Source organism: Hemitrygon akajei, chromosome 10 (assembly GCF_048418815.1).
Source record: "Hemitrygon akajei chromosome 10, sHemAka1.3, whole genome shotgun sequence".
Lineage (NCBI taxonomy): Eukaryota > Metazoa > Chordata > Chondrichthyes > Myliobatiformes > Dasyatidae > Hemitrygon > Hemitrygon akajei.
The window spans coordinates 168,272,702-168,296,750 of NC_133133.1; the positions used below are offsets into that span (position 1 = coordinate 168,272,702).

The 24,049-nt window shown below is 39.4% G+C and overlaps 1 protein-coding gene across 3 annotated transcripts in view; it reads left to right on the forward strand.

Annotated features, from left to right (window-relative positions):
• The window catches only part of LOC140734930 (voltage-gated potassium channel KCNC2-like), a 183,611-nt gene that overhangs the window by 21,561 nt on the left and 138,001 nt on the right, over positions 1-24,049 (forward strand). The gene's annotated exons all lie outside the window — the stretch shown is intronic.

Genomic DNA, 24,049 nt, shown 5'->3' on the forward strand with positions numbered 1-24,049 from the left:
CAACCCTGTATCCAGCCAGGTAATTATCTAAGTTGCCGAAACTGGTTAAATGAAATCTGCTGATTCAATTTGTGGAACCTAGGAAAGTGTTTGGTGGTAGGAGTTCAAGGATGAATCTGTTTAACAACACTGTTTCTGTTATAGACCCTGCTATAGATATAGTAAGTGTGTGAGTAACTGAGAAGTGTATAATGATGCAATAGTGGGGAGTGATCAGTTAAATGGGTATTTCAAATTGTAGGCCAGACATTCTTGACATTGGACAGCAACAATTAAGACTGCAGGGTCTAGGCTTGTAATTCCAGTTCTGATGGGTCCCTGCCCTTGTTGGGGTTGAAGTAAAGAGGTGGCTGACATTCTAGCCAAGCAATCGCTTAAAATTAAGGATGTAAATGTAGTGGTGGCTTTGTGTAAAAAGGAGGTGACAACCATATTTAAAAAGTCTATTTGACCATTGTGGCAACAAAATTGGGATAAGGAAAAGAAAGGACAGCATTTGACAAGAAATGGTGCAGCATGTATGGTTTGAATGCAGTTCCTATGAGGTGCAGAGTAAACCTCTATTTGCTAAATTGAGATCAGACACAGTTTAACGTAGCAAGTTTTTTAGGATATCACTGCCATCATAATGTATATTAGTGTGGATCTGAATTTCTGAAAAGGATTAGACTTTGATATCATGAGTTTATTTTGGGGGGGGGGGGTGGCGAATTTAGTGGGTATATTTCCTGTTACTTTGCTGCACACTCCGACTGAGTAGGTAACAGTAATGCATCTTGTGTTGGTCTCCCAACCACCATTAAACTTTACAAGCAGAAGAAGCGGAAGAACTTGTGGAACTGGGGGATTTCAGTCTGGATTCTTCTAAGGTACAGCATGCATTTTCTTTTAGATACGGTGTACATAGAGTGTTACCTTTGAGTGAGCAGTCAATTTACTCAATAGTACTGAAATAGTATAAACAATTTGAAGCTTACAGGTTTAAACATAGTCATGAAAGTAATAATATCTAGATTACTAACTGTTAAATGCAGATAATGTTAGATCAATAACAGCAGAGAACAGAATATGTGGCTCACAGACTGGTGTGGGAGAAATGAGTTTACATTTATAGGGCATTGGCACTGTTAGTGGGGAAAGAGGAAACTCTTGTGTTGGATTATATCAGAGAAGTTAATAACTAGGGCTGTAGTAAAGGCTTCCACCCACTTCTATGGGGTAGGGAGGAGAAGATTCTGGTTTAAGGAAAAGGTTAAGGTAGATGGGTAATGATAACCAATCTAAGGGACAGAGCAAGCAGCTATGAGAGTGAGCATAACTCCATTTAGTGGAGCAAGGAAAAATGACAAACTAGAATATTCTGTATCTGAATGCATGCTACATTCATATCAGGATAGATGAATTTACAGTAGAAGTAGAAATAAATGGGATCTAACAGCTATTATTTAAATATTTGACAGGCTACAAAGTGTCCCAGATTGGGAATTAAATTAACCAGGAGGCTTGACATTTAGAAGAGATGGTCTAAAACAAGAAGGGTAGCCCTGATAATAAAGGATGAAATAGGAAGCAAAAAAAATTGGAAAATTAATTAGAATGGACCTAAGAAACAGCCGGACAGAAACCATTATTGAGAGCTATATATATACCTCCAAACACTAATGGTAAATGGGGCAAAGTATAAGTCAGAAAATCAGTGACATATACAGCAATGATGTTACAATAATCACGTGTCCTTTAATCTACACAGGGACCAGACAATTATGATTAGCGGCAATTTATGGAGTGCTTAAGATCAGTATGTTGAGGGCCAAAACAGAACAGACCATTTTGATCTTGAGTTGCGCAATAGTAAAGGGTTAATTAATGATCTGGAGGTTAAGAAGCCTTCAGGGAAGAGTCATGATGATAATGCAATAGAATTTTATATAAAAATTGAAAGTAATTTAATTCCACTAAAGCCACTGCTGTACATCTCAACAAAGCAAACTCTGAAGGTATAAGTTGTGGGTTGAATGTGGTAGACTGAGAAATCTTATTAAAAGTAATGGTAGCAAACAAGCAAAGGCTAGCATTTAAGGAATTAATTGTTTTGTGTAGAGGAAATAAATAACCCTTTTAAGGTTATTTAACCCAGCAGGGAAAAGCTTTGGCTAATTAGTGAAGTTAATGATGATAGTAGATCGAATGCAAAAGCCTGTAATGTAGCTAAAAGGAGCTGTAAATTTGGGCATGGGGTGTGTATAAGGGATTGTCAGCAGAGGTCAAGTCAGCAAAGAGGGACCAAGAAATAGTAAAGAAAAGGGAAGAGAACTGAAAACATGATAAGTATTGAGGGGTATAGAAACTGTAGGAGGGTGTAGAATTAAATATAACTCAGTGAGGAAATAGAGAAAGCAAGATTAAAGACAAATTCAAAGCCTTTTATAAGTATATTATGAGCAAGAGGGAACTGGGGAAAGAATAAGGCCCATTAGAGATCACGGAGCCAATATCAGTGTGGAGCCAGAAGACGTAGATGAGGTCTTAAATTAATACTCTTTATCATGGTTGGAGATTTCAGGGAGACAGGGAGGCAATTCCAGATGTACCGTATTATCTTTACAGAAGAGGAGAGTTTGGTGTCTTTAACAGGTTTAAATATGGATAAATCTCCAGGGCTTGATATAATATATACTGATGGTGCAATGGAAAGCAAGAGAGAAAACAGTGGGAGCCCTAACAGGGAACTTTTACATCTTTATTGGTTAGAGTGAGATATGGATACTTTAAAGCTCAGTAAAATGTGGGCAGTTTTGTTCAAGATCAAAGGGGATACAGTAAACCAGTTAATTACTTGCCTATGGAGTCTAACATTAGTTGTAAGAAAGTTATTGAAAAAGTATCTCCAAAGACAAGATTAATCTACATTTTGAAAAAATATGGATCAGTCAAAATATTCAGCATGGATTTATTATGGTGTTTGACCTATCTGAACACTGATAGATTTTTTTTGAAGTTAACTGAATCTGTTGATGAGAGTGCATGTTGATTTAGTCTGTCTTGTGTACGGATTTCAGGATTTCAGTGAGACATTTGGTATGTTTGGCATGGTTCCATACGTTGGTCCAAAATATTCAGAGCTGATAGCATCCAAGGCAAGTTTGCAAATTGTTTACAAAATTAGCTTGATGGTACAAGGTAGGAAGTGTTTTTATGATTGGAAATCTGCGAACAGTGTTGCACCACAGAGATGAGTGTTGGGACCTTTAATATTTGCCATATACATTCATGGTATGGATATAAATGTAAAAAAGGATGATTTTAAAGTTTCAAGATGACACGAAAATTATGGGTATTATTCACAGTGAGGAGGAGTCTTGGTTTACAGGGAGATCAGTTAATAAAATGAGCAGAACAATGACAGCTGGAATTTAATTTTGACAGATGTGAAATTTGGGCAATCACTCGAGAATAGGAGGGTCCTAGAGAGTACTGAAGAGCAGAAGGACGTTGGTGAACTAGTCCAAAAGTCCCTGTAGGTGGCGGCACAAGAAGATAATTTGGTGAAGAAAGTGTATGGGACATTAATCTTCATTGAGGTGGGAGGGGTAGACAACGTTGAATGCAAAAGCCGGGGTATTATGGTGCAGATTTGTATCATATATCCGTAAGGACACAGCTATAAGACCTTAAGACATATGATAGCAACAGAATTAGATCATCTGGCACATTGAGTACACTCCATCATTCCATTATGGCTGATTTGTTATCCCTCTCAACCTGTTCTCTTGCATTTGCCCTTACTAATCAAGAGCTTATCAACTTCCACTTTAAATATACCCAATGATTTGGATGTTATGCACTCTTCTAAGTTCCAGAGGGTACAGGCCTAGAGCCATCAAAGGATCCTCATACTCTAATTCGGTCATACCCAGAATCATTCTTGTGAACCTCCTCTGGATCCAATCCCATGCCAGCACATCTTTTCTTTGATAAGAGCCGAAAACTGTTTACAGTACTCCAAGTGCAGTCTGACCAGTGCCTTATAAAGCCTCTGTGATATACCTTTGCTTTTATATTCTAGACCTCTTGAAATGGATGATAACATTGTAATTGCCTCCCTTACTGCTGATTCAACCTGCAAGTTAATCTTTAGGGAACCCTGCACAAGTCCTTTTGCACCTTTGATTTTTGAATGTTCTCCCTATTTAGAAAATAGTTAACGCCTTTATTCCTTTTACCAAAGTGCATGACCATGCAATTCCCTGCACTATACTCCATCTGTCACTTCTTTGCCAATTTTGCTAATCTAAGTCCTTCTGCAGACAGCCTGCTACTTCAACACTACCTGCCTCTCCACCTTTCTTCGTATCTTCCACATACCTGGCTTGAATTCCATCATTCAAGTTATTAGCATATAATGTAAAAGAAGCAATCCCAACATGAACTTCTGTGGAGTGGAGCACCTCTAGTCTCCAATAGCCAACCAGAAAAGGCACACTTTATTCCGACTCCTTGCCTCCTGCCAGTCAGCCAATCTCTGATCCATGCTAGTAAACTTTTTGTAATACAATGGGCTCTTGTTAAGCAGCCTCAAGTGTGACACCATGTCAAAGCTTTCTCAAAATCCAAGTAAACAACATCCACTGAATCTCCTATGTCTGTCCTGCCTAAATTTCCTCAAAATCTTTGACAGGCAAGATTTCCCCTTCAGGAAGCCATGCTGACATTGCTCTATTTTATCATATGCCCCAGGTTCCTGAAACCTTAACTTTAATAGTAGATTCCAACATCTTCCCAACCACTGAAATCAGGCTAATTGGTCTATAATTTCCTTTCTTCTTCCTTCTTAAAGACTGGAGTGCCATTTGCAATTTTTCAATCATCTGGAACCATTCCACAATCTAGTGATTCTTGAAAGATCATGACTAATCTCTTCAACTACCTCTTTCAAAACTCTGGAGTATAGTCCATCTGGTCCAGGTGACCTATTTACCTTCAGACTTTCAGTTTTCCAAATACCTTGGCCTTAGTAATAGCATCTAAACTCATTTTGCTCTTGAATTTTGGCTGCAGGGAAGACAGATCCAAAATACTGACCGAGTTCATCTGCCATTTCTTTGTTCCCTATTACTACCTCTCCAGCATCATTTTCCTGTGGCCTGGTATCTACTCTCACCTCTCTTTTACTCTTTATATATCTGACAAAAAACTTTTGATATCCTCTTTTATATTATTGACTAATTTACCTTCATATTTCATCTTTTCTATAGTTAAAAACTTACCAATCCTCGAACTTCCCATTATTTTTTGCTAGATTATATGCCCTCTCTTTTGCTTTTATGTTGCCATTCACTTCTGTTAGCTACAGTTGCATCACCCTCCCTTTAGAATACTTCATCTTTGGGATGTATCTATCCTGTGCCTTCTAAATTTCTCCCAGAAACTTCAGACTTTGATGTTCTGCCATTATTGCTGCTAGTATCCACTTCCAATCAACTTTGGGCAGCTCCTCTCATGCCTCTGTAATTCCCTATATTCCACTGTAATACTGATACATCTGATTTGAGTTTCTCCTTCATAAACTGCAGAGTGGATTCTATCATAATATGATTACTGTACTACCTCCTAAAGGTTCCTTTACTTTAAGCTCCCTAATCAAATCTGGTTCAGTATACAACATCCAATCCAAAATTGCCTTTTTCATAGTGGGCTGAGCCACAAGTCACTCTTAAAAAGACATCACTTAGGGATTTTACAAATTCTGTCTCTTGTGATCCAGCACCGACTGAAATTTCCCAATCTACCTGCATATTGAAATTATACAGGTCATACCTTCATCAGAAGAGATCTAAATTAAAGAAACCCTGCCCCATGCATCCAGTTCCTCAGCCACACATATCAGATCACTCAGCCAGATCATCCTATTCTTAGCCTCACTGGCACGTGGCACAGGCAACAATTGAGAAATTATTATCCTTGGGGTTCTGCTATTCAGCTTTCTACCTAATTCCCTTTATTGTCTCTTCGACCTTATCTCTTTACCCATCTATGCCATTGGTACCAATATGTACCAAGACTTCCAACTGTTCATCTTCCCCCTTTAGAATCCTGTGGCTCCAATCTGAGACATCCCTGTGCTAGCAACTGGGAAGGAACATACCATCTGGGTGTTTCATGTTCACAGAATCTCCTGTCTGTTCCTCTGACTATGGAACCCTCTATCATTACTGTACTCTTCTTCTGCTTCCTTCCCTTCTGATCCACAGAGCCAGACTCAGTGATTACAGTGCCATCCCACCTCCCCACCCCAACAGTATCCAAAGTGTTATATTTACTAGTGAGGGGAACAGCCACAGGGCTGCTCTGCACTGGTTGCCTATTCCCTTTCCCTCTCCTGCCAGTTATCCAGGTACCTGCCTCCTGCACTTCAGGGATGACTATCTCTTCTTTAGCTCCTATCTGTTGCCACCTCATTCCCCCATATGAGCTGAATAACATCCAGCTGTAGCTCTGCTTCCTTAACACGGTCTCTAAGGAGCTGTAGTTTTTGGGACCATTCTGGACTATATTATATCTAGGAGGGAAATGACTGTGCTGGAAATGGTGCCGAGGGGAATGTTGCCTTGACTGGAGCATTTCAAATGTGAACAGAAACTGACTGGACTGGGTCTGCTTTTCTTGGAGCAGCGGTGGGAGGAGAGGTGAAATTAAACTGATAAAGACATAGCAAAGTTATAATGAAACTTTTCTCTTAATAAAGGTGTCAGAAACTAGAAGACGTGGGTTTTGGGGAAGGGGAAAAAGGCTTAGAAGGAATCTGAGGAAGAACATCTTCGCCAGAGGATGTCTGAAATCTGCAACACAATGTCTAAACATTGGAACATTAGTGGAAGTGTTGACAACCATCAAGTACTGTATGAACAAACATTACAACGTGTAGGGGACAGGTAGGATTAGCGTGATAGGTAATTAACTGTTGTACCATGTCAGTACGGATATGGTAGGCTAAAGGAACTTTTACTGTGTTCTGACTCTACAACTTATAATTAAAAAAGAGCTTATTAAAAAGCTGAAAAGAATGTTTATTGTTTTCTTTACACCTGTCTTCTTGCAAGATGATATAGAAGAGTTCCTGGAAAGTGTAGAGAACACCATTTCTCAACTGAATAAGGAGTTGACAGGGACTGGCATAAATTAAATACATAAAGTATCTGAGACATGGGACTAAAAGCTAATAAATCTGGACCAGATGACTTGCATTCTAAGTGGCTTTGGATATAATGGGTCCACTGTTCGTCATTTTGTAAACTCTCATCAGGTCAAGAAGCTGCAATAGATTGAATGCAGTAAATCTGCTGTAATCACACTCCTTTTTAAGAAAAAAGAGAGGAGGATTGTGATAAAAAAAAAACAGTCAAGGACCCTGCCAACAGTAGTAGACAAAATATCTCATCTTTTATTTTTAGTGATTACAGTGCACTTGAAAAATAATAGTAGGTTTGAGAAGAGTCAATATAAGTTCATGTAAGGGACATTGTGTTTGATAAATCTGATGAAGTTTCCTGCATCTATATTCTGCAGACTGGACAAGGGAGAACCAGTAGGTGTGGTGTATTTGGACTTTTGGAAGGTCTTTGATTATAGTGCCACGAAAGAGGTTACTAAACATAATTAAAGTATTTGTGATTGAGTAAAAATACTGGCATATAAGGAGAATTAGGTAACAATGGGGAAAACAATAAGATAAATATGTTTTTTTCTTTCAAGTTGGATGGCTGTGACTAAAAAGAGACAGAGTGGTTGGGTGCCAGGAGACCTATCTACTCTCAAACTATATCTGTGATTTGTATGAGGGGATCAAGTGTAATATACCTAAGTGTACTGGTGTTGCAAAGCTGGAGAGAAGTATGAATTATGAAGATAATGAAGAAAGGTTTCAGTGGGATGATGGCAAGCTAAGAGAATGGAGCTCTTCCTGCTGGATAAGACTGACTGGCCACAGAGAGACCCCAGCTTGGTTCTGTGCTGATGCTTAACCCTCATAAGGCCTTTTTGAAGAATCAGAAACGTTTCAAAATGTTAAACTAATAAGAAAAACCTGTATTTGATCATGTATTTAATCAAAAAATCTGATGCTGTTACTAATTAATTAAAACAGATATAGATAGTGAAACAAATAAAAATAAAGATAGCTAAACTTTGGGAAGAAGATTGGCCATAGCAGTGGAAGTTTACATAGTGTAAAGCTAAAGGGCCAGATACAAAAATCTATTTGGCTTTTCAGATCGTACAAAGGATCATAGGACAATATAGCGTAAGAACAGATTCTTTGTCTCATGATGTCTCTGGTGACCTTAGAACCAATTTAAAATAATCCTATATGCCTGCACATGGCCCATATTCCTCCATTCCTTGTCTATTCATGAGCATGTCTAAATATTTCTCAAATGTTTCTATTGTATCTGCTTCCATCATCTCCCACTGCAACACACTCTAAGCATCCGCCACTTTTTTTTGGTAAAACGAACTTGCCTCACAGATCTTCTTTAAATATTTCCCTACACACCTTAAATGTATACCTTCTAGTAACATTGTGACACAGTAAATTGAATACACTACTTTTTCCTCTTTGAGTTTAAAATTCCAATTATCTACTGCCTCTCACAATTTTATAATGCATCGGAACTGAATTAGATCATGTGGACCATTAAATCTGCTTCACCGTTCAGTCATGACACTTATTTTACATCTGAACCCCATTCTCCAGCATTCTACCTAAAATCTTTTACATTCTTACTAATCTAGACCCTATCAACATCTGCTTTAAATTTACCCGATGACTTGGCCTCCATGGGCATCTGTGGCAATGAATTCCACAGATTTCCTGATCCCTAGTTAAATAGATTCCTCCTTATCTGTTTAAAAGGGGCATCTTTTTTATTCTAAGACCCTCTGGTCCCAGATTGTCCCACTTTTGGAAATAAACCTTTGCATGTCCACTCTATCTAGAATTTTCAATATTCATATGCTTCAATGTCTAAAATTTAATTTTCTAACTGGCCTGTAATTTTCTGCCTTTTACCTTCCTTCTTTCCTGAATAGAAGAGTGACATTTGCAATTTTCCAATCCTCTGGAACCATTCCAGAATCTAGTGGTTCTTGGAAGATCACTACCAAACCCTTCACAACCACTTCAGCTACCTCCTTCAGAACCCTGGGGTGTAGTGCATCTGATCAAGTTGACTTATCTACATTCAGACTTTTCAGCTTCCTAAGCGCCTTCTCCTTAGTAACAGCAACTATGCTCAATTCTGCCTGCCCTCTGGCATTTTTACATTTCTGGCATGCTGCTGGTATCTGCCACAGTGAAGACTGATACAAAATACTCAGTTCATCCATCATTTCTGTGTCCTGCATTACTACCTCTCCAGCATAATTTTCCAGTGGACTGGTGTCCACCACCTCCCTCCTCATTCTGGCAGCACTGGCCTTCCTCATTGATGACTACATTGATGCTGCTTCATGCACCCATGCTGAGCTCAATTTTGCCTCCAACTTCCACCCTGCCCTTTAATTCGCTTGGTCCATTTCTGACTCATCTCTGCCCTTTCTTGAACTTCCTGTGCCATTACTGGAGACAAACTGTCTAAATATCTTTTATCAATCCACTGATTCCCACAGCTATCTTGACGATACCTCTTCTCGGTCTGTCTCCTGTAAAAATTATCTTTTATCGGTTCTTTAATTTCCACTGCATCTGTTCCTAGGATGAGGCCTTCCTTTCCAGGACATCAGAGATGTCCTCGTTTTTCAAAGGTTTCCCTTCCTTCACCATTGATGATGCTTTAACCCACATCTCCATTACCCAAACATCTGGGCTCACCCCATCTTCCTGCCGCTTTAAGAGGGATAGAGTTCCTCTTGTCCTCACCTACCCCCACAATGAGCCTCTCCTTCCACCACATTATTCTCTGCAACTCCTGGCATCTTCAACAGGAACCCAACACAAAACACATCTTCACCTCCAAACACCACCCCCCCCCCACTCTCCTTTTCTTTTTACACACAAATCACTTCCTCCATGATTCCTTGTCCATTCTTGCCTTCCCACTCATCTCCCTCTTGGCATGCTTCCCTGCAAGTGACAGAAATGTTACACATGCCGATTTACCTCCTCCCTGACTCCCATTCGGGGCCCCAAACAATCCTTCTGGGTGAGGCAATACTTCACCTACAGATCTGTCGGGGTAGTTCAGTGCTCCTGATGCAACCTCCTCTACATTGATGAGACCCGATGTAGATTGGGCGAATGCTTTGTCGAGCACCTCAGCTCCAGCCACAAAAAGCAGAAATTCCCTATGGCCAAAAATTTCAATTTCTATCTCCGTTTGTGTTCTGACATGTTGCTCCGTGGCCTCCTCTCCTGCCACAATCTCAGGTTGGAGGAGCAACACCTCATATTCTGTCCGGGTAACCTTCACCCTGATGGTATGAACATAGATTTCTCTAACTTCTGCTAATTTTTTCCCTTTCCTCTCCGCTTTTCTTTATTTCCCTATCCTCACCATCCTTCCCTTTTTCCCATGATCCTCTCTCCTCTCTTATCAGATTCCTTCTTCTCTAGCCCTTTGCCTTTTCCACCTATCACCTCCCAGCTTCTTACTTCATTCCCTTCCCCTAATCACCTGGCTTCACCTATCACCTTCTAGCTTGTCCCCCACCTTTGTATTCGGAATCCTCCCCCTTCCTGTCTAGTCCTGATGAAGGGTCTCAGCACAAAAAGTTGATTGTTTATTCATTTCAATAGATGCTGCCTGACCTGCTGAGTTCCATCATTTTGCTCTGTGTTGCTCTGAATTTCCAGCTTTTGCAGAATCTCTTGTGTTTATGATGTCCACTCTTACCTCTTTTTTGTCTTTATTTATCAAAAAAACTTTTGGTATGCTCTTTTTATTATAGGATACTATAGCTTACCTTCATATTTCATGTTTTCTCTCTTTATTGCTTTTGTTTTACTTGGCTTTTGTTGGTTTTCAAAAGCTTCCCAATGCTCTAGCTTCCCCCTATTTTTTCTATCTGGTTTGCCTTTTGCTTTTGTCTTTGATTTCCCTTGTTAGTTATAGTTGCCTCATCTACCCTGCAGAATGCTTTATCAATTCAGTATGATGGTGACATGTCCAGATGCAGCAGCCTCTCCAGGTCAACCAAATGTGTTTTTGTTTTGTTTTAACATCTCTTTTTATGATTGCAAGACAATGCTGTACATTAAGTACTCCAGGTCTACCTCAACAGCAACCTGCTTGTTGGTGGAGGACTTGGACTTGGTGTGGACACGGTACTGCCTGCTATGGAGAAGCACCGGGGTCGGTGCGCGAAGTCGGTCTGCCGGTTAATGTTGAGTGATTGTCTTGGACATTCCTCATGCGATTGCAAGACCCTGTTGGACATTGGTAATGTAAAATGCTTCAAGTCTGTTTTCTTTGTCTATTGGTGAGGCAGACGTCAGGGGAACCATCAGTTGTAGCAAGGGCTAAGTCTCAAGCCGCAGGCTTGCCTGTTGCAGCAGTCCAGGAGAGGAGAAACTAGAGGCAGTGTAGCGTGGCGTCCATGCTAGATTTGGGGCTGAGCCATCCGTCAGTGCTGCTCTCCAGTGTTTGCTCAATGGAAGACAAGATAAATTGTGCGCTTGTGTGTGCATATTCAAATGCAGACTGCTGAGAACTGATTGTTCTCGCCAATAACGCCCATGCACCATCAACTTACAGGACTTGGGCTCTATATATATCATCTTTTGTGTGACTGTGTGTTCACTGTAATCTTTTATATGCTTGGTACTGTGGATGACTGTTGGTACTGTGTATGACCTTGGCCCTAGAAGAATGATGTTTCATTTGGCTGTATTCATGAGCATTCATGTGTGGTTGACTGACAATTAAACTGAAACTTGAACTTCATTTTGTTTGGGATAAACTGATCCTACTCTACTGTTCTCCCTGTGCCTTTCAGAATCAGGTTTAATATCACTAGCATATGTCAAGAAATTTGTGGAAACTTGTCCCATCAACTTTTTTCAGCTCTTCCCTCATGCCTCTGTAGTAGGTTTTAATTGACTGTAATACTCATACATTTAATTTATCTTATCCCTTTCAAACTACAGGATGAATTCTATCATATTATAGAATTACTGCCTCTAAGGTTCCTTTACCTTGAGCTTCCTAAACAAATCTGATTTATTACACAACAGCCAAAGTTTGACTCCATAGACCATAAGGCATTAAGACGTATGAGCAGAATTAGGCCATTCAGCCCATTGAGTCCACTCTGCCATTAAATCATAGCTGATCCTCTTTTACCCTCCTCAGCCCCATTCCCTAGCCTACTCCTCGTAGCCTTTGATGCTGCATCCAATCAAGAACCGATCGAGCTCCACCTTAAATACACCCAACGACCTGGTCTCCACAGCTGCCTTTGGTAATAAATTTTGCCAATTCACCACCTTCTGGCTAAAGAAATTTCTCTGCATTTCAGTTTTAATTGGATGCCCCTCTACCCTGAGGCTGTGCCTTCTTGTCCTAGAATACCCTACCATGGAAAAATCCTTTCCACATATATTCTGTCTAGGACTTTAAACATTTGAAAGGTTTCAATCAGATCCCCCCTTCATTCTTCTAAATTCCAGTGAGTATAGACCCAGAACCATCAAATAATCCTCATATGATAACCCTTTAATTACTGAATCATCCTTGTGAACCACCTCTGAACCCTCTTCAATGCTAGCATATCTTTTCTTAGATGAGGAGCTCAAAACTGTTCACAGTATTCAAGGTGAGGCCTCATCAATACCTTTCAAATCCTCAGCATCATGTTGCTGATCATGTATTTCAGATCACTTGAAATGAATTCTAACTTTGCATTTGCTTTCCTCACCACTGACTCTACCTGCAAGTTAACCTGTTTGGCACAAGGATTCATAAGTCCCTTTGCATCTCAGATCTCTGGATTTTCTCATTGTTTAGAAAATAGTTTGCACATTTATTTCTATTTCCAAAGTGCATGCCCATTCAGTTTCAAACATTGTATTTAATTTGCCATTCTCTTGCCCATTCTCCTAATCTGTCTAAGTCCTTCTGCATCCTACCTGTTTCCTCAACACTACCTGCCCCTCCACCAATCTTTGTATCATCTGCAAAGTTGGCAACAAAGCCATCTATTCCATCTTATAAATCATTGATATACAGCATAAAAAGAAGTGGTCCCAACACTGACCCCTGTGGAATACCTCCAGTTACAGACAGCCTATCAGAAAAGGATAGTTTTCCCCATTTGCTGCCTCCCACCAATCAGCTGATGCTCTAGCCATGGCAGTAACTTTTCTGCAATGCAATAGGCTCTTAACTTGGTAAGCAACCTCAAGGGAGGCACCTTGTCAAAGGTCTTCTGAAAGTCCAAAAATCCAATATCCCCTTCATCTGTCCTTTTGTCATCTCCTCAAAGAATTCCAACAGGTTTGTCAGACAAAATTTTCCCTTAAGGAAACCATGCTGACTTTGTCCTATCCTGTTCTGTGTCACCAAATACTCCATAATGTCATCCATTACAATTGACTCCATCATGTTCTCTACCATTGAGGTCAGGCTAACTGGTCTATAATTTTCTTTCTGCTGCTTTCCTCGTTTCTTAAAGAGTGGAGTGACTCTTGATGGACCTGTCATCCAACTGCCAGCATGAGATGGCTGAAAAAGTTCTATCAAGTTAGACCAGGAAATAGCTACTAACTTCTTTCTGTGCTGCCTTCCAGGGTCTTTCCTTTTTATGAACATCTCCATTGCAAATAACTTGTCTGAATGTACTCATTGGCTCCATATGTCTGTTTGAATTATCAATGATTAATATTATGCTTGGTTAAAACATCAAAGCAATCTATTAACAAGAAAATAATTGTACCTAGAGAATAATGGTACACTTGTTGAGATATAGCAGTTGATTTTAAAGTTATGAATGGCAAGGAGTTGTGGCATTGCTCCTCAGACAGGATGAAGAGGTCAATACTCCCCAATGCCATTAGGCTTTACAATTCTACCGCCAGGACTTAAGAACTTTTTATAAGCTATTATTAATGCTTTTTGAGATAGTGATTTAGATGTATATCATATTTTTTTACTGAGTTAAGTATTGTATGTAATTAGTTTTGCTACAACAAGTGTATGGGACATTGGAAAAAAAGTTGAATTTCCCCATGGGGATGAATAAAGTATCTATCTATCTATCTATCTATCTATCATCCATTTACTTTAAATCTAAATTGGATCTTCATTAATTTGGAATTAATATTCTACGTTAGATCTTGAATATCTGGCAAAGCAACTTTCAGACATTCTCAGCATTTAGTAAACTCACCAAGGAATACATTCTGATGAAGGTATTTTAATCTCTTGGATCATTCCCATCTATGTTGTTCTCAGTGTAATGCTTCCAATAATTTGATGCATACTCCTGTATCTATACAATTTTTAATTACTGCATAAATCTGTCTATTTTAGTTTTGAATGCTGTGAACTGATATTCTAAGTCATGAAAATCTACGGTGGCACCAGTAAAGATGGTTTTATTTATTTTATTTAGGGATACAGCATGGAACAGACCTTCTGGCCTACCAAGTTGCACTGCCCAGCATTCCACTGATTTAACCCTGATCTAATTACAATGACCAATTCGTATATCTTTTATACCGTGGGAGGAAACACACACACACACACAAGAAGAACATACAAACTTTCTTACAGAGGATGCTGGAAATAAACTGCTAGCTCCAATGCCCCAAGCTTTAATAATGTCTTGTTAACTATATCTCATTTTCAGGAGACCAAAGCCTCTTTCTTTTGCCCTGTTTGCCTACATCTTTGCATAATCATGTACTGTTAATCAAAGAAGAGATGGAACCATATAAGCAAGGATTATTAAAGTACTAAAGTCAAATAATAACTCGATATGCTTAAAGAATCAATTATCCAGTAATTTGAAATAAGGTGAAAGTTAATGAAAATAATGAATTATCAAATAATTTCAGTTGCATTTTGTGTGGTGGATTCATTACATTAAGGCTGATATTGTTATGATTATGCAGTGTAGCAGAAGATGGCAAATGTGAACGGTCAAATGTGCCATTTAGTTAAATGACTTCTGTGCTCAATCCCTTGCCATGGACACAGCTTCAGATGTCCATTGACTTAAGTGGATACAGGTCAGCAAGTAGCTGTAAGTCAAGTCTCACAATTGTCTTCTAGTCTTTCACCAGGAGTGCCAACATTACAATGAAGGTCAAAGCTTATATTGCAGCTGTTTGAACATTCTTGAGAGAATTAAATTGGAATCTGCGTCAATCATTGTAGGCCAGACTGGTGCCATACTGAGAGTTGATACTTGTATTGTAATGGACTGTGGTGCTAAGAAATAGTTGTGCACATCTGCAGTAATAATGGTTACGGACTCCTGCACTATCACTGACAGACCGATGAGAGGATTTGGCACATTTTTAAATGCAGCAGAAATCAGATGTGTGCAGATAGTGTTCTTAGATTTAGTTCTGACCTTGAAGATCCAAATCTCTGTGTATTTTGCTGCAAAGAACAGCTATAAGTCTATGCTTTGGAATAAATTTCCAGCTTCTGTTCTATTACCATCATCTGCTGTGCATTCTCCGTGCATGACTCAAAATAATCAATGGCCATCTCTGGGAGTCATTCTAGTGCAGATACATGGAAGGAGTGAGACAGGGTGCTGACTTCATGGGCAGGATAGTGATTTTCAACTGATTGATTTGGTGAAGTAAGTTTGAACAGTAAAATACATTAGAACAGGGCTGGAAGAAGCAACATCTGTGCAGGAACAAGGATGGTTGTTATTTCAGGTCTATACTCTGCATCACTTTCAGCAAGACCTGAAAATTTTCATTCAATGGATCCACTCTGCAGCCCTTTCCTTTAATACCCTTGGTTCAGATCCCCGAGTCCCAATGATTTGTTCGTTTTTAGCCTTGTAAATTTCTTTAATATTTTGTTGTGATTGGAACTTGTACCTGTTCCTGTGTTTTATTTGAAATTAACACTTCAGTTATCTTGGGAATATTTTACTTTCTTTTTGGTTTAACTCTTTATTCCTGGCTCCTATTAACCACAGAATGCCTCTCTCATGAAGTTCCTAACTGTCCATACTGAACATTATCAACCAACTTTAATCATCAGCCGCTTTTTGGCCCAAAGCAACCATACCAACTAAGGTGCCTACCAAAGCTAGGCCCATTGCCTGCATTTGGCCCATATCCCTCCTAGCCAGGGATTCCCAACATTTTTTTATGCCATGGACCCCTATTATTAACCGAGGGGTGCATGGACCCCAGGTTGGGAATCTTGCTCTAAACCTTTCCTATCTAAGTACCTATCCAAATGATTTGTAAACATTATCATTGTACATACCTGTTCCACTTTCTCTGGCAGCTCATTCCATATACCTACCACCATCTATATGGAAAAAACTTTCTCCTTAGATCCAGTTTAAAGTTTTCCCATCATCTTAAACCTATGCCCTCTAGCTGTAGATTCTCCTACCACATGAATGTGACTATCAACCATGTATGCCACTCTTGGTTTTATGAACCTAGGTATGGTCACCATTCAGCCTCCTTCAGTCTAGCAAAGGTAGCCCCAGTTTATCCAGTCTCTCCTTCAGTCCCAGCAATATCCTTGTATATCTTTTCTGTGCCCTCTCTAACTTGCATCCTTCTTGTAACCTGCTGAACAAAAATGCTCACAATAATCCCAACTGTGGTCTCACCAACATCTTTCATCTAATGACACCAGTCTTAGCTTATTCTCCCAGACTGTTTCAGACAACTTCATCATACCATTGTGATTGTCCTCATTTAAACTGAAGACATTGTCACTGGTCATGTGCCATCACAATAGATTGGGAATCCTTTCATATGTGATCATTACCTCCTGGAGAATCTTTCATCTTTCTTTTTTTAACTCATGACCAAATCTCCAATAGCCTGTTTCCAGGTAGATTTTATTACATACAGTTCCAAGAAGCAATGTATGATGCATTCCCCATCCTCCATGACGTTTCTCACTTTGCCCTTCTGTCTTGTACAAGGACAATGGCTGAAGCTCCTTTGGAACTAGCCTCTGGATCCCTCTACCTTCCTCTTCTGGAGCCGCACCATTTTGTCCCTCGCTATTTGCCAAGTGATAGTTAATCTAAGGAGTGTGACTGCCAGGGTAATTTGTAAGGAAGTGGTAGCATGTTAATGAGAATAGTAAAATGAAAAAATAGTATTAATGTAGCATTGGTATAAATGAGTGTCAATAAAGACTTGTTCAGTTGAAGAGTCTGTTTCCAGGTTGCACCTCTCTGTGACTCTGACGTTATGGCTTAGTGAATATAGCCCACTACCATTAGTAAGACCCTCTCCTCCATTGAACACATTTACATGGAGCACAGTCACAGTAATGCAGCAATCATCATCGGGGACTCCCACCACCCAGGTCATGCTCGCTTCTCACTGCTGTCATCAGGAAGAAAGTACAGGAGCCTCAGGACTCACACTACCAGGTTTAGGAACATTTATTACCCCAACCCCAGCTCAAAGGTATTTATCTTTATTTAATTATTATTAATTTTCCTCTTTTGTATTTGCACAGTTCGTTGTTGTGTGTGCATTGGTTGTTTGTCTGCCCTGTTGGGTGTGATCTTTCATTGATTCCATTATGGTTCTTGGATTTATTGAGTATGCCTACAAGAAAACGAATCTCAGCAGTGTATGTGGTGACATATATGTACTTCGATAATAAATTTACTTTGATCATTGAACTTTTTGAACAGAAATTTAAGTTAATTAATATTAGTAAGGAAAATGTACCATATAAATAATTAGGACAAAGCCAAGAAACCCACTGACTCTGATGATAAACCCTTGAATTTTAAGAGGTGGCTATAGTAATAGGGGACAGCTGTCAGGAAACAGAGGAGGCTTGACTCAAAAGCAGTGGAGACAATTTAGCAGTTACCAATAATTTTAATAATCAACTGCCAAATATCAAGCCATAAGAGGCCACAAAACAAGAGAGAATAAATACTAAACTCACAGGCAACAATTAACTGAAAACTAGGAGCAAATGGTTGGGGCTGGCAGGTTCGAAGGGTGAACAAGGACTGGATGAGAACTGGGTTTAAGTAGACTGCAGGTGATGACTTGGACACGAGTGGCAATGACTCCTGTTAGCTGGATGGAGACTGGGAGGTGCCTGCCTGTGCCGGCCTGATAGAAATCCCCTCCTACATCTGGCACCCAGTAGCCCAGAGTGAGTTGGATTAGTCTGATGGAACTCCTCAATGAGCAATGGATCAAAAATGAAACTGGATGGCACCCAAGATCCTTCCTCCAGGCTATACCTTTCCCAGTCGAGCAATTACTGTGCATCACATCCATGACAATGTGAATCCATCAATGGGTGAACTGTATATACTTCCACCATCCTAAGCTTTGGAGGTGCAGACTCAGGCAAGTTGAGTGGTCCATAGACAGTGGGCTTGAGGCAGGACACCTGGAAAGTAGGTGTGATCCTGAGGGACAGTGGTAGCTAGAGACAGTAAGTGACTGGATTGATGTGAAGGGCGTGAGCTTGTAGAAGTTGGTGTGCAAGGGCAGATCTCGGGAGAATAGACAGACGTGGTCCCCAGACCAGAGTAGTCTGGCTGGGCACTGCCAGTGGTTGGCCTGGCAATAGTAGGCTCAGTTGGCGGCTAGGATGGGTCTCTGTGCCTTCTTCCAAGCATTCTGGCAGAAGCAAATCAGGGCCCTAGCAGATGAGACTTTCAACCGCACCTCTGAATTCTACGGCGTAACTCAGCACCGAGCATGAGCCTTGACGCAGGTGAAGTATCCAATCCACTGGCCTCCTTCCACTTCCTGGATGGAAGAAAACCTGACAACAACTTCTGGGTGAATTCCTCATATATGTTGCAAATGGTGGTTTTATTGTCCCAGTTAATGGTAAACCAGGTCAGAACTTGGAGAGATGACGAAGGCAATTTTGGCTCTATCCGTAGAGCGCAGAGCTAGCTGGAGCTCAAAGTGCAAGACCCAATGGGACAGAAAGTTGCGGCATCTGGTTTGGAATCCATCAGATTGTAAGGGCACCATAATCCAGGCAGGAGGTTAAGTGTCAAACAGTTGCTGTATTGAGATGGAAAGTTGGAAGACAGTGGTGAGCAGATGGTTAATGGTTCTCTGTTGCTTCTGGATCATGTGCTTATGTCGACAGTCAATTTCCTTTAGGCAAGCATCCTCTGCTGGGTCAGTCAATGGTTCACCCGCCCTGTCAGGAAGTGTAGAGCAGGACCAAAAAGCAGATTAGTGGAGATGTGGTAATTGATAACTTCAATAAAAACTGCAAAATAACAAGCCACTAGTGGCCATAAAACAAGATAACAGGTAGTAAACTCACAGGCAACAAGGTAACTGAAGTCTGGGAACAACTGGTTATGGTTGCTGGTGAACAAGGATTGTGAATGAGAGCTGGGTTTAAATAGGCTGCAGGTGATGAGTTGGAAATGAGAGGCAGGTGACTCCTGTTAGCTAGATGGAGACTGGGAAGTGCCTGCCTGTGCAGGCCTGACAAATACTAATGGTAAACTTGCAGTATTCCTTGGTAGTTCTCATGGGTTGGAAAATCGCCAAAGTCATCCTCTTTGATAAAAGAGGGAGAGAGAACTCCCTAATATCATTAGGGAAAGTGCTCAAATTTCTTATTAGGCAAGTAGTAATAGAGTACTTGGAAAATAATATTAAAAAAACAAAGTCAATGCAGTTTAATAAAAAGGAAACCATATTTTAAAAATTCGTGTTTATGTATAGCTTGTATAGCTTGAAAAGCTGCATGATGGCCCACGTTCTCAAGCTTTTGTATCTCCAGCCTGATTGGAGGGGGATAAGATAGGCAGAATTCTAACAGTGACAACGTTGATTATCCATCCCTCTTTTAGACCTGACAAAGGAATTAAGAGTTAAAACACAATGGTGGACCAGGGTCACATACAACCATACTGGTTAAAGTTAACAGATGACCTTTACTATAAGGCATTAATAAATGCCAGGTTTTTTATGGTAAGATGATGATTCACTGAAAGTCCATTACTGACACTTGGCTTTGTTAAGTTCTGTATTAAAATAATTAAATTCACTAACTTCTTGGTGGGATTTAAAAATGTATCTCTGTAACAATGATTGCTGGTCTAATAACTTACTACAAGGCTGTTGTACCCCCAAGTGAGGGTGTTGGATTTTCAAAAAGCATATTGCAAGTAATATTGTTGAATGAGATTGGAAGTATCGTTATCTATTGTACTGAGGGCATTTTTTAAATATTAGTGAACTAGAAGGAAATAGAATGGAAATAAATAGGTCACCTTTGGTTTGGCAAGTCATAGCCACTGGCTGTCACCAGTTTGTGATGGGAGCTATTTACAGTCTGTATCAATATCATGCGTTGGCCAATCTAGTATGTGGTATCCAATTGACCTTATGATACAATGATAACTTGAATACAAAACTGTGATAGGAACAGAAAGAGAGTGCAAAAGAACACAAAGATTTATTGAATGACAAGAGGTGATGTAGTATAATGTATGGGAAAATCCATGAATAGTTCCAGTATGGTAGGAAAATAGCAAGATTTATTTTTAATTTTCTAAGACTAGTAAATTAATACAACTAAGGGATTTGTGACTCCTTTTATACATCTTAGAAAATTAAGGTATGATGAGTTTTATCCCTTCCAGCAATTATAGAAGAATTTTTGTGAGACCACTGTTGGAGTATTTAATGTAACTTTGATCACCTTACTTGAAAAATAACATATTTGCTAAGTTGAAACAAAGATGGAATTACTGTTTGAAAAAAAATTCGAGTGAAGTGGATTTTTTTATTCCGTGAGGCTTAGAAAAGCTACTGTTGTTGTCATTGAAACATTTAATATTAATTGAGGTCCTGAAGTAGTCAATGTTCAGCTAGACATTCTGGAAACCAAAACCATAATTTTTACGATATGGGGTTTGATTATTTAGGATTGAAATGAAAAACTTTTTTTTTATTCTGAGTACTATGGATATTTAGAATGTCTCCATTCTGTGGAGATGAGTATAAATAATGCTCTCTCTTTTAACTTTTTTATTGGCTTCATCTGTTTAAATTATCCCTTTCGTTACATCAGCAAATTTTTCTTCATGGCTGCAGCAAATCCTACTATATCACTGCAAAAAAATGTCATAAGTTATACATAGCTGTTCCTTATGTAAGTGACATTGAGGGTCAGATTCAATTAAAGGGGTTTTGCTGATGTACACAGAGTATTTGTACAGTACTCTTGGCTTATCATGGCAATGACATGCCTAAATTATCAGTAGTATCCTAGCACATACAGAATCTTCTATTCTACATATAATGATATAAATTAAAAGTTAAACATGAAAAATCAATAAATCATTGAACCTTCCTATGAGTCACCTTTTAACACAGTGTAAACTATGATGCACTCCCACCATTGTGCTGATGTCATCCGACAGTGACTCAAGTATAGTCAAGGCCCAAATGAACAAATTTGGCATGGAAACAAATTTCAAATAAATTATTTTCTTTTTAAGAATCTAAGAGGTAGGCCTGGCATGGGACCAATTCAACCTTTAAAACTCTCTGAAGCCCATGGATGATTTTCTATTTTGATTTCAAGTTTCAATTTTATTCTTGTGGCACTTTTTATATGTAAAGTTCTATTTGTGCCTGCCTTTAATATATCTTATAACTAAGCAAATATATTTCTGTGTAGTAGAGAATTCTGATAATTCATAAACATTTAAGTAGGAAATATTTCTACTCATCCCAGTCGTAATCCCTTTAAAGGAATTTTGATATTTTGTTTTGACCTTCCCATCACAGGTAAAAATATCGCAGCATTCATAAACCCCTTTGAGAATTTCACCTGCTGCAATGTGATTAAGAGAAAGCAGACCTAGATTTGAAGTCTGTCATTAATACACAATTACCACTTTACACATGCATTATACTCCTGCTGAAGCAAGATTATCCTACCTTGGAGAAAGAGAAGAAATTTTTTTAAAAAGTTGAAAAAAATATTGTGTGTAGTCTCATTAAAGCTCTGTATTATTGTGATAAAACGTCGGTAAATCTTGCCTTTAATTCTTTTTTTTTAATGATAATACTCTATTTGTATATTTGGATGGCAGGCTAGAGATATATCTGTACCAAAGGAAGTGCACCCTTGCCTGGATGTGACTACTGACACCAGACAGACAATCTCTGAAGAATATTGATAATGACTGGAGTCACCCATCTTATAAAGACAATGCCCAGAAGAGGGAAATGGCAAGCCTCTTGTGTAGAAAATTTGCCAAGAACAATCTTGGTCATGGAAAGACCATGATTGCCCACGTCATACACAATCTTGGCACATGATGAACTACTTGGATATTAGCCTTCAGTGACTGATGTGAGCTGATGTGGCAGGTCCCTGTGTATACCATCATAGGAAATGGAGAAATAAAGAGCAGAAGGAAGCCACTTGGCCTTGAATCCTGCACCACCATTCGATATGACCATTGCTGAACTGCTCAGGGCTTCCTCTCAACTTCTGTGTCAGCTTTCCATTGCCTTCAATTCCCTGATCTTTCATAAATATAGCAACTTCCCCTTACCCTTAAATCTTATAGCATCCATAACTTTCCGGTGTAGAAAATTACAAATATTCAGGACCCTCTGAGAGAAAATTCCTGTAGATATTTGTTTTAAATTGCCAGCCATGAATCTTGTCTCTCATTTGGGATTTTCCCAGAAGTGGAATCATCTCAACATCTACCCTGTCTTGCTGCCTCATGATCTTATATGTTTCAAGATCATATCTTACTCTAATAACCAGTATAGATCTACTGGTAATTTCTTTAACTATTCTTGATAGGACAGCCATCTCATCCCTAGAATTTGTCTGGTGAATCATGCCCGTCTTCACTCTGGAGGCCACCAGGAGTATGCCAGAAATTCAGGAGTGTCAGGGCAGAATGAGAATAGTACAGCTGATATTACTAAAAAAAGGTGTTTCAGAAACTGAAAGGTTTGAAGGTAGATAATTCACCTGGAATATATGAACTACACCCCATGATTTTGAAAGAAGTAACTGAAGAGATTGGGGAGGCTTTAGTAGTGGTCTTTCAAGATCATGAGATTCTGGAATGGATCCTGCACATTGAAAAATCAGAAATGTCATTCCACCCTTTAAGAGGGGAGGAAGGCAAAACACAAGAAAATATAGGAAATTTAGCCTAAATTCAGTGGCTGGCAAGATGTTAGAGTCCATTATTAACTTAACATGATTTCCTTAAGAGAAAATCTTGCCTGACTAATTTGTTGGAATTCTTTGAGGAACTAACAGGCAAAATAGACAAAAAGGAGTCAAGAAGGCCTTTATTGGGATGTTGTACATGAGGCTGATAAACAAGAAAAGAGTCTGCGGTATTACAGGAAAGATACGAGAGGACTCTATATAATTGGCTAGCTTACCTTCATAATTCATTTTCTCTCTCCTTGATGCTTTTACTTGCTTTCTAAAAGCTTGGTTTTTAAAAGCTTCCCAATCCTCTAACTTCCCAGTGATTTAGCTATATTATATGCCTTTTGATTTTATACTGTCTTTGACTTCTGTCGTCAGCCATGGTTGCCTCATTCTCCCTTTAGAATGCTATTTCTTCTTTGGATGAATCTATACATGCCTTTCAAATTGTTCCCTGAAACACCAGCCATTGCTGTTCTGCCATCATCCCTGCTTGATCCCCTTCCAATCATCCTGGCCTGCTCCTCTCTCTTGCCTCTACTCCCTAAAGTCCCTTTACTCCACTGTGACTAGAGATGTTGCATTGGGTTGCGTGTTGGGTCTATGACTTTTCAGGTTGTATATTAATGATCTGGATGATGGAATTGATAGCTTTGTGCCCAAGATTT